The sequence below is a fragment of the Ambystoma mexicanum genome, chromosome 12 (assembly GCF_040938575.1).
Source record: "Ambystoma mexicanum isolate Mex_15411 chromosome 12, UKY_AmexF1_1, whole genome shotgun sequence".
NCBI lineage: Eukaryota > Metazoa > Chordata > Amphibia > Caudata > Ambystomatidae > Ambystoma > Ambystoma mexicanum.
This window is the reverse complement of record NC_090936.1, coordinates 496,910,483-496,925,060: the sequence shown is the minus strand read 5'-3', so window position 1 is coordinate 496,925,060 and position 14,578 is coordinate 496,910,483. Positions and strand designations below refer to the sequence as shown.

Below are 14,578 nucleotides of genomic sequence, written 5' to 3'. Positions count from 1 at the left end.
AGGCTGCGATACCCCTGGTTGAATGAGCCCTGAGATTTTGGGGTGGCTCTTTCTCTGCTAGTCTATAACATTCCAGGATGGCCAAAATAATCCACCTGGAGATGGTTTGTTTTGTTATGGGTAGTCCCAACTTGTGACCCGAGTATCCTACAAACAGTTGGTCTGCTTGCCTGATCCTAGCCATTCTGCTGATGTAAAAGCTGAGAGCTCACCTAGGGTCCAGCCTCCTCTTTCCCCGGATACGGAGGAGGGTAGAACGAAGGCAAGGTAATTTTCTGAGTAATATGAAACCACCTTTGGGAGGAAATTAGGCTTCACCTGTAGGACAACTTTGTCCTTGTGGAAGATTATATGTGGGGGTTTACAGGAGAGAGCTTGTAGCTCGCTCACCCTCCTAGCAGATGTTAGTGCTACCAATAGGACAGTTTTAAGCGTGAGAAATCTCAGCGCGCAAGAGTGAAGTGGTTCAAATGGAGTGCCCATTAAGAAGTTTAAGTCCCATAAGGGAACCTGGAATGGTTTTGGAGGGTAAACATTAGTTAGTCCCTTGAGAAATTGTACCACTAGAGGAATTAAGAAATACGAAGGTTCCTCCGCAGTGCGCTTGAAGATAGAAAGCGCTGCAAGATAGCCTTTTACAGTGCCCACTTGAAGGCCTGAGTTTGCCAAGTAGAGTAGAAACGATAACACCGTTGGTGTACCACATGAAAAAGGGTCGATATTCTCTTCCCTATACCAGCTGCAAAATGTATTCCAACGGCAGCGGTATAAAGACTTTGTTGCCGGTCTTCTGGCCGAAAGCAACACCTCCATGACGTCATCAGGGATATCCCAATCCTTGTACCTCAACCTTTCAGAAGCCAAGCGTGAAGGTTGAGAGTTCTGGTGTCTGGATGGCGAACCTGACCTCCCCTTCTGCGAGAGAAGATTCTCTTTGAGTGGAAGACGGATTGGAGGACAGATGGACATATCTAGAAGGTCCGGGTACCACATTCTCCTGGCCCAATCCGGGGCAATTAGGATCATGGTTTTCCGGAATCTTCTCAACCTTCTGATCATTTGAGGAATAACAGGGACTGGTGGGAACACGTAAAGGAGTGGAAACTCCCAGTCCACTACAAACGCATCTCCTAGAGCTCCTCTCGGGGGAAATTCCCTTGAACAGAACAGATCGCACTTCCTGTTGGTGCTTGTGGTGAGCAGATCCACCTGAGGGGTTCCCCAAAGGGCGAAGATCTCTTGAAGGACTTCCTGAGCTAGCTCCCACTCGTGGGAGACTGTGCTCTGCCTGCTCAGAGCGTCTGCTGTCAAGTTCTTCTCTCCGGCTAGGTGGACTGCCAATAGAGAGATTCCTTCTTGGATAGCCCAAAACCAGAGCTGCATCGCCTCTCTGCACAGTGGCAGTGATCCTACGCCTCATCTTTTGTTGAGGTAGTGCATGGCCACCGTGTTGTCGGTCATTATCAGGACATTTCTCCCCTGTACTGATGGCAGGAAAGCTTTGAGCGCTAGTCTGATCGCTCTCAGCTCTAATAGGTTAATGTGTAGTCTGGACTCCGATGGAGAACAACGACCGCTAATGGTCAAGTCGTTGGCATGGGCTCCCCACCCCGTGAGTGAGGCGTCTGTGACTACTGTTATCTCCGGCCATGGTTGCCAAAACAGTTCTCCCTTCAAGATGTTCTCTGGATAGGCCCACCATTGCAGGTCGCAGGCTACCTTGTCCGGAATCCGGAGGAGATCTGTCATTCTCCCTGAGAATTGCGACCACCGACTTCTCAGTGCCCACTGAAGAGATCTCATTCTCAGGCGAGCCTCTGGCACAAGGAAGATGCAGGATGCCATGAGGCCTAGCAACCTCAAAAAGTCGAAGGCTGGGAGACGTTGGGCATTTTGAAACTTGGTGACCATCTGTAGAATATCTTGAGCCCTCACCTCTGGTGGCGAGGCTTTTCCCAGGGAAGTGTCCAGGACCGCTCCAATGAACTGGAGTCTCTGTGATGGTATCATCTGTGACTTCTTTAAATTGAGGGAGAAGCCCAGTCTGTGAAGGAAGTGGCAGACATAATCTAGCTGAGTCTGGGCCTGTTCCGAAGATACAGCCCTGATCAGCCAATCGTCCAGGTAGGGGTAGGCGTGGATCCCTTCCCTCCTTAGACTCGCCGCCACTACCGACATCAGCTTGCTGAAGACTTTCGGGCGCAGGTCAGCCCAAATGGCAGAACTCGAAATTGATAATGAGAGTCGCCAATTGCGAACCTCAGGTATTTCCTGTGTTTGAGATGGATTGGCACATGGAAATAAGCATCCTGAAGGTCCAGAGATACCAGCCAATCCTGGAGCTGGAGGGCCTGAAGGATCTGAGAGAGAGTTACCATCTTGAACTTGTCCTTCCTGAGGAACCTGTTCAATTCTTGTAAGTCCAGGATGGGTCTCAGTCCTCCGTCCTTCTTTGGTATGAGAAAGTAGGGGGAGTACCAGCCCTTGTTCCTGTCTGCTACAGGTACCGGTTCTATGGCACCTTTCTCTAGCAGGTCTATAATTTCCTGCAAGAGGAGCGGATCTGGAACTTTTAGAGAGCTGTTCCCCGGTGGATGACTCTGAGGAATGTGTAGAAAGGGTAGGCAGTAACCTTGGGCAACTGTCTCCAATGCCCAAGCATCTGACGTTATAGCCTGCCATTCCGTCAGATGGTGAGTTAACCTGCCCCCTACAGGTGTATTGTGTGGGAAGGCCTCAGAGTGGTTTGGGGGCGGCTGATGCAGATGCCGAGGGTAAAGAGGCACCCGCTGCTGCTGCGGTCTTAGTACTTTTGACCCGTCCACCTCGGGTGGATCTCCTTTGGCCTCTTTGAGCCGGCTGTCCTCTGCCTTTCCCAAATGCGGAATAATAGCGAAAGGACTTTCCTCTGCCAGAGGTTCCTGAGGGGCGAAAAGGTGTTTGGCGGATAGCAGCTACTAAAGATTTTGCTGCTGCTTTAGAAGTCTGTAACTTTTCCAGACTGTCATCAGCCATTTTCCCGAATAATGAAGAGCCGTCAAAGGGCATATTCAAAAGTCTGGCCTGTACATCTGGAGCAAAGCCCGACTTTCGCAACCACGCATGCCTGCGGATTTTTGTACTTGCCGCCATGGCCCTGCTGATACTGTCAGCGGAATCAATGCGAGAAGTGATTCGCACATGGCATATTTGCCATCTTTAATAATGTTAAGGAAGGCTTCCTTTTCCTTTCCTTCGGGTATGCAGTCAGCCGCTGATGAAGCACACTCCCATAGTGTGTGACTGAACCTGGCGAGCGTACAGGTGGCGTTGATGGACTTCAATGCCATACTACAGGCAGAGAAGACTTTCTTCGCCATAGAGTCGTACCTCTTGTCATCTCTATCCTGTGGGACAGTAGGGTAAGCGGTCCTACTGCTAGATGAAGTTGCCGCTTGAACCACCAGGCTCTCTGGGGTCGGGTGTTTTGATAAGTATTCAGGGTCAGCAGCCGCTACCCTATACTTGGTTGACAATCTTTTATTGACTGCAGGGATAACTTCGGGAGTTTCCCAATTAGATGCAATTTTCCTTTGTAAGGCTGCATGGAAGGGGACCACCGGGTCTTCCTGTGGGCCTTTGTCTAATATATCTGTTAGGTCATCCTGTTGGAAAACAGGTGAAGGCGCAGACCAACCCATAAACTCAATTATTCTTGCCATCAGTGTTCTATAGGGTGTTTCGGCATGTTCCCCTGGGTCTGGCTTAACAAATTCCACTTCTGGGGAAGTGTCCAGCCCACTTGCCTCATGTAGTGACTCCTTTAGTTGCTTCAGCCTTCTTTCCTCAGAGGTGAAATCCTCTGCAATAGGCAGTGTGGTCCTCTGTAACCCGAATGTTTCCTGGTCAGAATCTTCCCCTTCTTCATAAACTGAAGAAAGTCCAGGGTACTCTGACCTCTGAAATGGAGTAAAACCCATTTCTAAGGCAGAAGGAGCCAAACTCATCGTTATTGGACGAGAAAACGTCGATGCCGATGTAACAGGCTTCGAAGGCGCCGAAAACGGCGTCGAAAAAACTGGAAGGGGTCTCGAAGAACTCGAGAGGATCGGGATCCTACTCTGGGGCATCGACGACGGTCTCGGCATCATGCCGGAGGCCCTTGAAATCACCGTTGGCTGGGTGGCCTTGGTCCTCTCTTTCATCGGCGTCGGCGATGGCATCGAGTCGATCGACCGATGCGTCGAGGAACCCTTCGACAACGGTGTCGATGGCGCCGATCCGTGCGTCGAAGGAATCTTCGACGACTTTGTTTTTGACGGTGCCTTCTTACCCGATGGCTCATGGCGCACTCGGGTGGAATGTTTCGCCGGGTACTGCGACTCGCGGTGTTTTGGGTTTTTCACCCGGGGTATCACCCTCAGCTGTCTTCGCGAGGGTCGAGGCGCGTTCTCGAAGATGCTTAACATTTTCTTTCTGAATTCCTCCCACTCAGCTTGAGAACTGTTTTTAGTGGGACAGGAGACTCTTTTTGGGGACACAGAAGACGACGAGGAATGGGACCTTCGACGTCTCTTTTTTGAGTGTCTTGATCTCGACGAATGGTGGGAGCTGCTTCGAGATCTAGAATGGGAATGTTTTCGACGACGAGGAGACGAATGCCTCGACTCAGCCGACGAAACTTTCGAGGTGGTTTAGGCTTACTTACCTCTCTCAAGCTTCCCCTTGCGCTCCTTCAAGGCTTTCGCCGTCATGGACATGCAGTCCTCACACTCCGAACAATGGTGCTCGGATCCCAAGCACCATAAGCAGATCCTGTGTGGATCCGTTATTGACCTTTTTTTACCGCAGTCTCGACATTTCTTGAAGCCGGATCGCGGCGTCGTCGGTTCTGATGAAGAAGCCATCGAGAACGATAAGGTATATTCGAGTAGAAATAGATAGTTATCCTGACTGAACTGAGCAACGACGTTCCGAGGCCCCACGAAACACGGAAAAACGGAACTGAGCAACGGACGCAGAGCGTGGCTATTTATGGGTATGGTGACGTCGGCGCCGATACGGTGGCCGTCGAAGGACATCGACTCGGCGGACGTCGACGCGCAGCGCCCTCTACAGAAAAAAATTCCGAGGCCAGCAAGCTGGAAACGTATTATCAAAGATAAGGAATACGTCGGAGGACACAATCCCTTCGAAGGGAGCCATTCTCCTGGATGTGAAATTGTAAAAAGGCTGGGTGAAACCCGCAAGCCAGGGGAAGGGAGTCATTACCCCCTGGCATTTTTGTTATAAGAGAACATTATTTTGGACACTATCTGAAAAGCAGGAGAAGGGAGCCATGTTCCTGAAGATGGAATTTTCTGTTAGTTTATCCTGTAATTGCATTGAGAGGGATAGAAGTAGGTTGTGACACAGGATGGTGGAGATTACTTTGACGGACATTCTGACAAACCCTTTAGTATTCGTTTTGAGGCAAGGAATCTCTTCTTAGTAGAGATACTAAGGACCTTTTTTCTATACACTAATAAAAGTCTATAACCAAAACCATGCCACCTTTGTGTCGGCTTTTTCTTTGACACCCTTACAACGCATGCATATCTTATTAGGGGTTGAGGAATAAGAGTACATTTTACTCCTGCATGATTCACCCTACTAAGTCTTCAAGTACAGTACTGAGAGCTCTCGCAGGCAGAGACTGGCCCATACATGTATTGTTCGATCTATCAAGCATAGGGTCCAAAGTACAATTAAAAACTCCTCCCCATATCTACAATGCATTCCGGAGTGGGCCAGTGTACTATATAGAGAGAGAGGAAAAAAACAGATGCAGCATGATTGGGGGCACAGGTATTTATAATACACACCTCCCTATGTTCCACATACCCATGCACCAACACCATTCTCCCCATCCCATCTGTGTGCATATCTAACAGCTTAAAGGGGACTGAACCTGCCACCTATATCAGGACCCCCATACCATAGGTAGAGTAGTTCACTCCATATCCCACTCTAGATATCTATGAGAGCAGCCTGTCCAGCATCCATCAGATGAGTCTGTTGAAGCAATGCGATCATCACATGTTTCCTTTGTACGTAAGAGTCAGCTCCATTCCTTTTTATAAAACTATTCATCTGTCTGACATTCCACGTCACCACTTAAAATTCACCATTTGTTATGGAATTGTCCCGCCCTCGCCCCGAGCGGCCTGCCTTTGTACCACCTCCCCCATCCACATATCCCAGCACCTCACTCCCATATCTAACTATCTTAAATTTTACTAGGCATTTCAAATCCATCACAGTTCTTGCACTTACTATCAGTGGCGTAACACAAAATGTGGGGGCCCCCCTGCGAGCCATGCTGAGGGGGGCCCCCCCAGCTCACTTTGGGCCGGCCTAGATTATCACGCTTGCACAATACGCATGAACGTGCTGCTGAAGGGGTATACCGCACACTGTACTAGGAGAAAGATATAAATATGTGTTTTAATGCAATATACAGCACACTTTCTGAGAAAAAATGGCAAAAAAGCCGGAGTGTTTGCCATTGTTTTATAGGGTAAAACCAATCCAATACATTGAAATCACCACGCGTTGCTATTAAATATGCCATGCCACATTGAAAACATGTCCCACTGGCTGCACAATGTAGACCAGTGTAGACACATTATAACATTACAGTGAAGAATGCCAGGCCACATTTAGACATACCTAGACTGGTTGCGCAAAAATGCCAGTCGAAGCAATAACACTCATCAAGAAGAGAGCAGACATTGAAGCCTAGATCTCTGCTGCCTCTAACAACACAGCCAAACTCTTTAAAATCAGCATGGAACTGGTCAATCCTGTTGCGGTCTCCACCTCTCCTGTTCCCTCCCAGACCCTCTGTATGGCTCTGGCCTCTCACTTCTCTGCTAAAACTCAGGACATCCTGTCCACTATCTCCTCTTCCTCTCCCCCTCTTGGCCCCCCCTTTGGCCATCTCTACCTCTCCTCGTCCTTTCTCCTCTTTCTCTCTGACAACACCTGACAAGGTTTCTAGACAAGTCTGATCCATGAAAGTGCTGTCCAAACGGTGCTCCCATGCTCCTCCAGAACCATCAAGGACCATATTGACACCCTCTCTGCACCTTGGCCGATTTCTGTAATCATTCTTTCACCACTGGAACGTTCCCTCTACCCTTAAGCACTCCCTTGTGCACCCACTCCTCAACACGCCGTCTGTCGATCCTACCTGTCAGGCAAACTGTCGCCCAATCTCCATCACCCAAATTCCTGGGCAAACTCTTGGAAAAAATCTGGCCATCTCCCAGCTTACTCTCCACATTGAATCTGTTGGTTGTCTCCATGACCATCAGTCTGGCCTCAGAGCTGCCAGAGGCACCAAAACCTCTCTCCTGAACACCTGGGAAGATCTGCTCTCTAACCTTGAGTCCAGCATTCCTTCTGTCCTAATCCTCCTTGATCTTTCCTCTACCTTCGACACAGTCAACCATGCCATCCTGATAAATTGACTATGTGAGAACCTGGGCATCACAGATCGGGCCCTGGAGTGACTGACCTCCTTCCTCTTGGACTGCCCCTCCCAGGTACAACTTGGTCCCTTTCTCTCTGCCACCTCTCTACCTGTGGCATTCCCCAGAGCTCTATCCTCTCACCCTTGTTTTTTAACCTCTACTTGGCCTCTTTGGCCTACCTTCTACTCTAACGTTCAGTGTTATGGGGATGGCACTCAGCTTTCCTTCAGGCTCCTCTCATCTCTTGCTCATTCCTGACGTCTATCTGTGATTCAGGACTGGTGCACCGCCAATGACATCTACCTTAGTGGCATTAAGATGGAGATCCTTCTCAGTGGGACCCCTGCCCCTGATTTCCCTCTCTCACCCTGGCCGCCCACCTAGGGCCCTCTTCCTTCACCTTCCTGCGAGGTAAAAAACCTTGTGTGTCATCTTCGACTCCACTCTCTCTTTCTCTTCTCACATCTTGTACGTTGCCAAGAAGTCCACTACCTACCAGCTGCTCCTCCTCAAAGGGACTCTTCCCTTTCTCACTTTCCCCCAGAAGCTCACTGTCTCCAGAGCCCTGTTTCTCTCTAGGCTGGACTACTGCAACAGCCTCTTTCTCAAGCTGCCTTCCTCTCTCCACCCTCTGCAACTAATCCAGAACAGGACAACAAGACTTATCCTTGGCCACAAGCCCAGGGATCATATCTCTACAGCCCTGAAATATCTCCACTGGCTCCCGGTGGTTGCAATAATCAAGTTCAAGACCCTTTGCATTGCCCACAAGGCTTTCTGGGGTCGGGCTCACACTTCATCCAATGCTCTCTTCCAAAATACCTTTTTTCTCGAGCCCTTCCCCCGGCTACCTCCAACTCTCTAAGGGCTAGACGCTTCTTCAGGCAGAGAGTGGGGGGTAGATCTCTTTCCTCTGCAGATGCCTCCCTGCCCCTCCCAAACTTTAGCGGACCACCTGATGTTCCAGAAGCAGCTCAAAACTTTCCTCTTCTCCTCTGCTTTCACTCTCTCCCTCCCCTGCTGACCTACCTGACCAACCTGTCCGCGATACCGACTGGTTGCTTGGCTACCCTCAGAGTCTCACTGAGTCCAGGCTCTTTCTTGATCAGTCACCCTTGCACTGCCTCCGGCCTACCACACACTTAGGGACTGTAACTGTAACCCTACAGTCCCTTGTCCTCCTTGCACTACCTAGAGCCTCACTGTCCTGGCTGCACTTACTCAGAGCATTACAGCCCTGTTTTCCCCTCCCTTCTTCCTTGCACTTCCCCCTCCCTTTCCCCTTGCATTTCTCATTCTCACACTTGCACGATTTGAATGACACAAGGCCTAGTAAGATCATTTGTCTTGTCCACCCCCTATCTTCACACCATTGCTTGTCGCACCAAGAAACACTTGTGTATAGGCATGTTATAATAGACTTATATCATATCATTTTATCACAGATGCTCAAAAAAATATACAATGCTGCAGTAAGAAATGGCTAGACTGGCAGCACCCAAATGACAATCTAGCCAGGTAATTACACTAAGCAGGACTGCTTTATCAGAAATGTGCAGTTAAAAAAAGGTCCTAATAAACTGAGGAATAACTAGACTGGGTGCACCAAAATGCCTCTTCTAGCCACTAATACCACAAAATCATGCCTGCTTAGCCTGGACATGGACAACCATTATGATTTATCGCACAATCCCACCGCCCACACATCCCCTCTCCCTCCCATGCCCTACCCCAACCCCCAAAATCAGCTCCTTGGCCCAGAATACCTTCATGTCCCTCTTCCTTGTCCCAGAGCTTACGTTTGAGGATCCTTGTCTCATAGGTAAGTACTGGCATGAGGAAGAGTGGGATTAGGAGTAATGAATATACAGGTAGCTAAGTCAGGCATTACCTCCATGTACCTCTACCTCATCCCAGTCCTTGTGTATGAGGCATGGTGCCTCATACCCAAGTACTGCCTTATACACAAGTACAGGGACAAGAAAGAATAGGGCTAGGACTAATGACGATTACCAATAAGTAATTAAGGCATTAAACACAAGTAGGGGCTTAACAATATTCAGTTGACTGGGCTGCAGCACTCACCCCCAGAAAATGTGGGCTATGTTGACTCAACCTGGCTGACCTTCAGAGCAGTTACCGGACAGAACAGGACACAGATGTTGAACAGAACAGAACAGGCACCTGGGTTTCGCTGTTAACAAGGGCCCAGCCATTACGAACGTAAAGCATTTCACTGTTAGTACCTGCATCCAAATGCCAAATTTTTTAGGCAATTGAAACTTGATGTGGGTTTAGTACTTTCATGCCAGGGAAGTGATTGGAAGGGTAGAAAGGGAACAGGAGACTGTTCATTCTCACAACAGTTCATAAGTGGGTGCTTTTACCCTTAAAGGAGAGAGTTAACTGCTTGTAACATTGAAGCTGCACTAGAATAGTCTCATTAAAATGCGTAAAGAAGTTAGATGCCCCCACCACCCGTGAAATTAGCGCCTCTTCCAACATTTGAAGAATCAGCCCCCCGAAATGTAGATTTTGTTGTGCCCCTGAACACAAGTACAAACACCATTCACCATATACATGCATGCACGCCCAGCCATCCTTACGTTTAAGTGTGCACTCTTTCACCATACAGGCACACCCAGGCAGCCATTCATACATTTAAGTGTGCACCCTTTCACCATACACGCACACACGCACACCCAGTCACCCATATATTTGTGTGCAGCCTTTCACCATACACTCACACAGGTAGCCACCTCCACATTTAAGTGTACACCCTTTCACAATACACTCACACACCTCATTGGTTTGAGGGTCGCCCTATTACTAAAAAAGAAATTGGGCCTCAGTATAAGTTTGCTGGTCTGGTAACAACGGTACCGTTAAGCTTGCCGGTACCGTTGTTACCAGACCAGCAAACTACGAGTTCTGCTCCCGGGTGCCTTCACGCCCGCCAAGTCTGACCTGGCGGGCGTACCGGCACTCGCAAGCAGAGCATGTCGGATGCACCGGCACCATTCTGAATGGTGCCGGTGCATCCGAGCTCCCCATTCCCATTGAACCCTATGAGGATCAAATGAGAATGGGGAGCATTTTTTTCCGGCCCCCGCGAATGGCCAATTACCGGTAATTGCCGATTCGCAGGTGCCAGAAAAAAGTGCAAGTTTGGCGGCAGCCTACCAGTTTTACCGGCAAGGCTACCGCCAAACTTTTAATGAGGCTGATTGTCTCTTTTTGAAATCACTCTGACTTCATAAAGAAATTATTTCTGTTAAGGACCGAACCATAACGGATATCATTTCTTTGTGAAGGCAGAGTGACTTAAAAAATAATCTATTTCTTTTTTAATTCATAGGACTCCCCCAACCCATGACATGGAGGCCTCCAGCCTGGGGTCTTCCATGTCATGGGGTAGGGAGAGCCCTCTGACTTCAAAAAGAAGGTTTCTTTTTGTAGTCACTCTGTCTTCATAAAGGCATTATTTCTGTTACAGAAATAATTTCTTTATGAAGGCAAAGTGATTTCAAAAAGAAATGTAAAAAAAAAATATTTTGAGAAAAAAAACAAATTTCATTTTTTTTTCTCCAAGTGGGGCCCTCTCCCAGGCATGTGCTAGCGGGGCACCCCGCACCGCGGGGGCCCCTGTTACGCCAGTGCTTACTATGCAATAAGTCTTGCACCTCCCACAAAAAAAAAAAGGAGGGGCTCTCTCTTTTCAAATAAACAGTTACAAAATAACAACCAAAATATAACACCAAACCAAATGCTCAATAGTGCAATGCTATTCAAGAGGACCCGCCATGCCCATCCTGCCCAGAACATAAGCAGCAGCAGGTATCGGAGTACCAAACCCTGTGCACATCCAGAAAATACAAAACATTTGGGGAGCCCCCATCCCCAACTCCCTGCATTGTGTTATATAATGCTTAGCATGAGGACAATCAAAGCCACAAAATAACCCCCAATTGTCTCGTCACAGGATCAGGTATTGTGCAGATCTTCCAGCGAGCTCCAGCATCCCAGACCAAGGTCCTCCCAGCACATCATAATACTCAGCTTCCAGTATATCATTCCCTTCTTTCCTTGGAGATTGTGTTCTTATCCTATAGTGCCCCCATGTTGTTACTATCCATCCAATGATTCACAGTGTTCGTAGTGTCAAAGAAATTGGACTTCCCTTTATAAAGCACCTTCAGTTTGGTCGGATAGATCAGCATGTACTTTAAACCTTGCTGGCGCAATCTCTTCTTAGTAGGTACAAACACGTTTCTTTTCTTCAGGACCTGCATCGAATAATCTGGGTAAATGGCCAACGCGAAGAAACCTCTGGATATGGCCTACATCCCGAGAGAATTTAAGAATCTGCTATCTGTCCCTAAAATTCAGAACCTGTCCTATTAGTGTTCTTGGAGGAGCTCCAGGCAGCAGTATCTTCGTCAAGGCTATATGTGTCCTCTCGATCGTGAACCCATGCGAAAGCCTACCCGGACAAAGTTCCTGCAATAGCAGATTCTCAACATATTCAGTCGGGTCTTTGCTCTCGCTCACCTTCCGGCAGGCCCAAAATCCTTATATTATTCCTCCTCGACTTCCCCTCATTGTCTTCAACTTTATATTCAAGTATCCTAGTTATTTTATTAAGGTCATCTATCAAGGCTTGTAAGCTCTTTGTGGTATTCATAGGCTCATAAATATCATTTCCACAGCGGCCACTCTTCCGGTGAGCGATCTAACATCCTGCCTCAGCAAGTTGATATCTATCTTAACTTCGTCTATTTTGGATTCCATGGACGACCACAGAGCCCGATATCGCCTCTAATACTTGGCTATTACTCTTCTGTTCTGCTAAGGGTTGCACCTCCTGCCTTTGTTCCAGGTGAGAGGGCTGGGGGGCTCTGCCTTTTGGGTTTGTCGGCCAGCAAAGCACTTCATTTTGGTCTGCTTGGTCTAAACACAAAGCAACCAGCTCAAATACAATTGTTTAGGCAATTACGAACGGCAACAGCGAGTTAGAAAATGTGTAGGCAAGTGAAACAGCATATAACCTCCTCAGAACTAAGCAATTTTACTTTGTCAGCTCGAATGAATCCAACCATTTGCTGGCTGTGAGAAACCTGAAGCCACTCTTACATCTACTCCCCAGGGATCTTCTGTTCAGGTGGACAGGCAAGGGCCATTTCTTTTGGACCCCGACCCGGAGGGTGGACTAGCGAGGGAGGATCACCTGGGCGGAGGGTCCTTGGGGATTGGGGAGTACTAGAGGGCGAGACATGGTATCCCCCATTTCATGACAGTGACATATTTCACCTTCCCTCAGCTTTCATAGGATATTGTCACTCTTATCCTATTGATTCCCCTGAAGTGAAGTCCAGTACTGGGAAGAAGATCATCCAAAGAATAATGCAGGTTACCTATAGAAAGTACTATTATAGTATTGGGACGAAAAAGAGGGAGCCTAAAGAGCTGCAGTTCTAAAGGTGAGGCCCGTCCCAATAATTGGCCTGATTGGAGTCAGTCAAATAAAGGAAGCGGTGCACACCTGAAAGCCCTGGGCACCTGTGTATATAAAGAGAGACCTGTGAGAGAGAGAGAGAGAGAGGGAGGCTGATGAAGAGGAGGAGAAGCGAGCACTATAGTCCAGAGGAGCACGGGACGCCAAGACGCTGCAAGGAGACATTGCCAGGTGAAGTGTTGATGCGTGGCGAGTGCAGGTCTTGCAAATCCTTAAAAATCCTACTAGACCTGCAGGGCAAGTTTTTTATTTTAGATACTCGACCTAAGAGAATGCACTTGCTCCAAGCTGACTGGTGACAAAATATTTACCAGTGCTTTTTGTAAAATTGTGCATGTCGCCATAAGCACACTTCATCTTTGCTGCAATGCTGTCAAGCACGCACAGTGAAACCTGTATTTGCCATTTACTGCAAACAGCGTGTTTGCAGTAAATTAAAAATACGTTTCGAACATCCCCATACTCGCCAGAAAGGTCGGGCATCATGCAAATTGTACTTGCCATGCATAAAAACGACTTGCTAATGCTAGTGGGCTAGTAGATTTTGTGTGCCCTGGGGGGAGCTGTGTCTCCAAGGAGCCCGAGTGCGTCAAGGGAGCGGTGGAGAGTGGTGGCCCCCTTTGCCATGCTTAACAAGTGCTCGTTCCCCTCTGAGGAAAAGTTCTCCAGGGACGTCTAGGGGGCAGGAGGTAAGACCGTGACCTCAAGTATCAACAAGGTGTTGAACGGAGAAGAGAAAACGGCAGCCGGTGAGTGTCATAGAACCGTATTGAAACCCAGCATGCGTATTAAAGCAAAGACAATTAAAGGCATTACATTGTATTGGAGTGGTCGCATGCAGACGGAACGTTGTCGAAATCCTCTGATGGAACGCAATTGAAAAGACTTGAGGATCTGAATGCTACTATAGTGCAAGAAACAATGTTACTGGAAAACCAAACGCTAGTAAACGCACAGCCGAGGGGAGCTAGCGAAGTGGGAGCAAAATGCCGAAGAAGGTCCTTTAACGTTCTTACACTAAACCAGCAGAGTGAAGGCTTTGGTAGACTGCCAAGGAAGAATATTAGAGGAACAGAAAAGGCCAAAAGTTACTAAACAAATAGTCTTCGATTCTTTGAATTACAGTGAATTGGTGAGCCTGAAAGAAAGGCCGAGATGGCTGAACATAGGGTGAACCATACTGGTTACTTGACCTGGAATGAGTGGGCCGTGTGGCCCGTTAACTGCGCCTAAACCCGGGGAAGAAATTCCAGCTCATCAAGACAAAGGCTGGCAGCTTGGGGAAGGGAGCCCCTAAGCTACTTTGAGACATTGTTTTTTATTAACTGAGGCTGGAATGCAGCCCATCTAAATAATCCAGCCCATTCAGACTAAGGCAGGAAGTTTGGGGAATGGAACCCGTAAACGCTTTTGAACTATTACCTCATATGTTACGAACTGAAGTTTGGGGAAGGGAACCCCCAAGCTCTATAGAATTGCTACCTTGTGAATTTGACTTGAGACATGGGGAAGGATCCCATGTCTTCTTAAAGACATTGGGCCACATTACGGGTCCGGCGGTAACCGT

The 14,578-nt window shown here is 48.2% G+C and overlaps 1 protein-coding gene across 2 annotated transcripts in view; it reads right to left on the bottom strand.

The window, feature by feature from the left end:
- Positions 1–14,578, bottom strand: part of WDR91 (WD repeat domain 91) — an 832,764-nt gene that overhangs the window by 95,259 nt on the left and 722,927 nt on the right. The window lies entirely within an intron of this gene.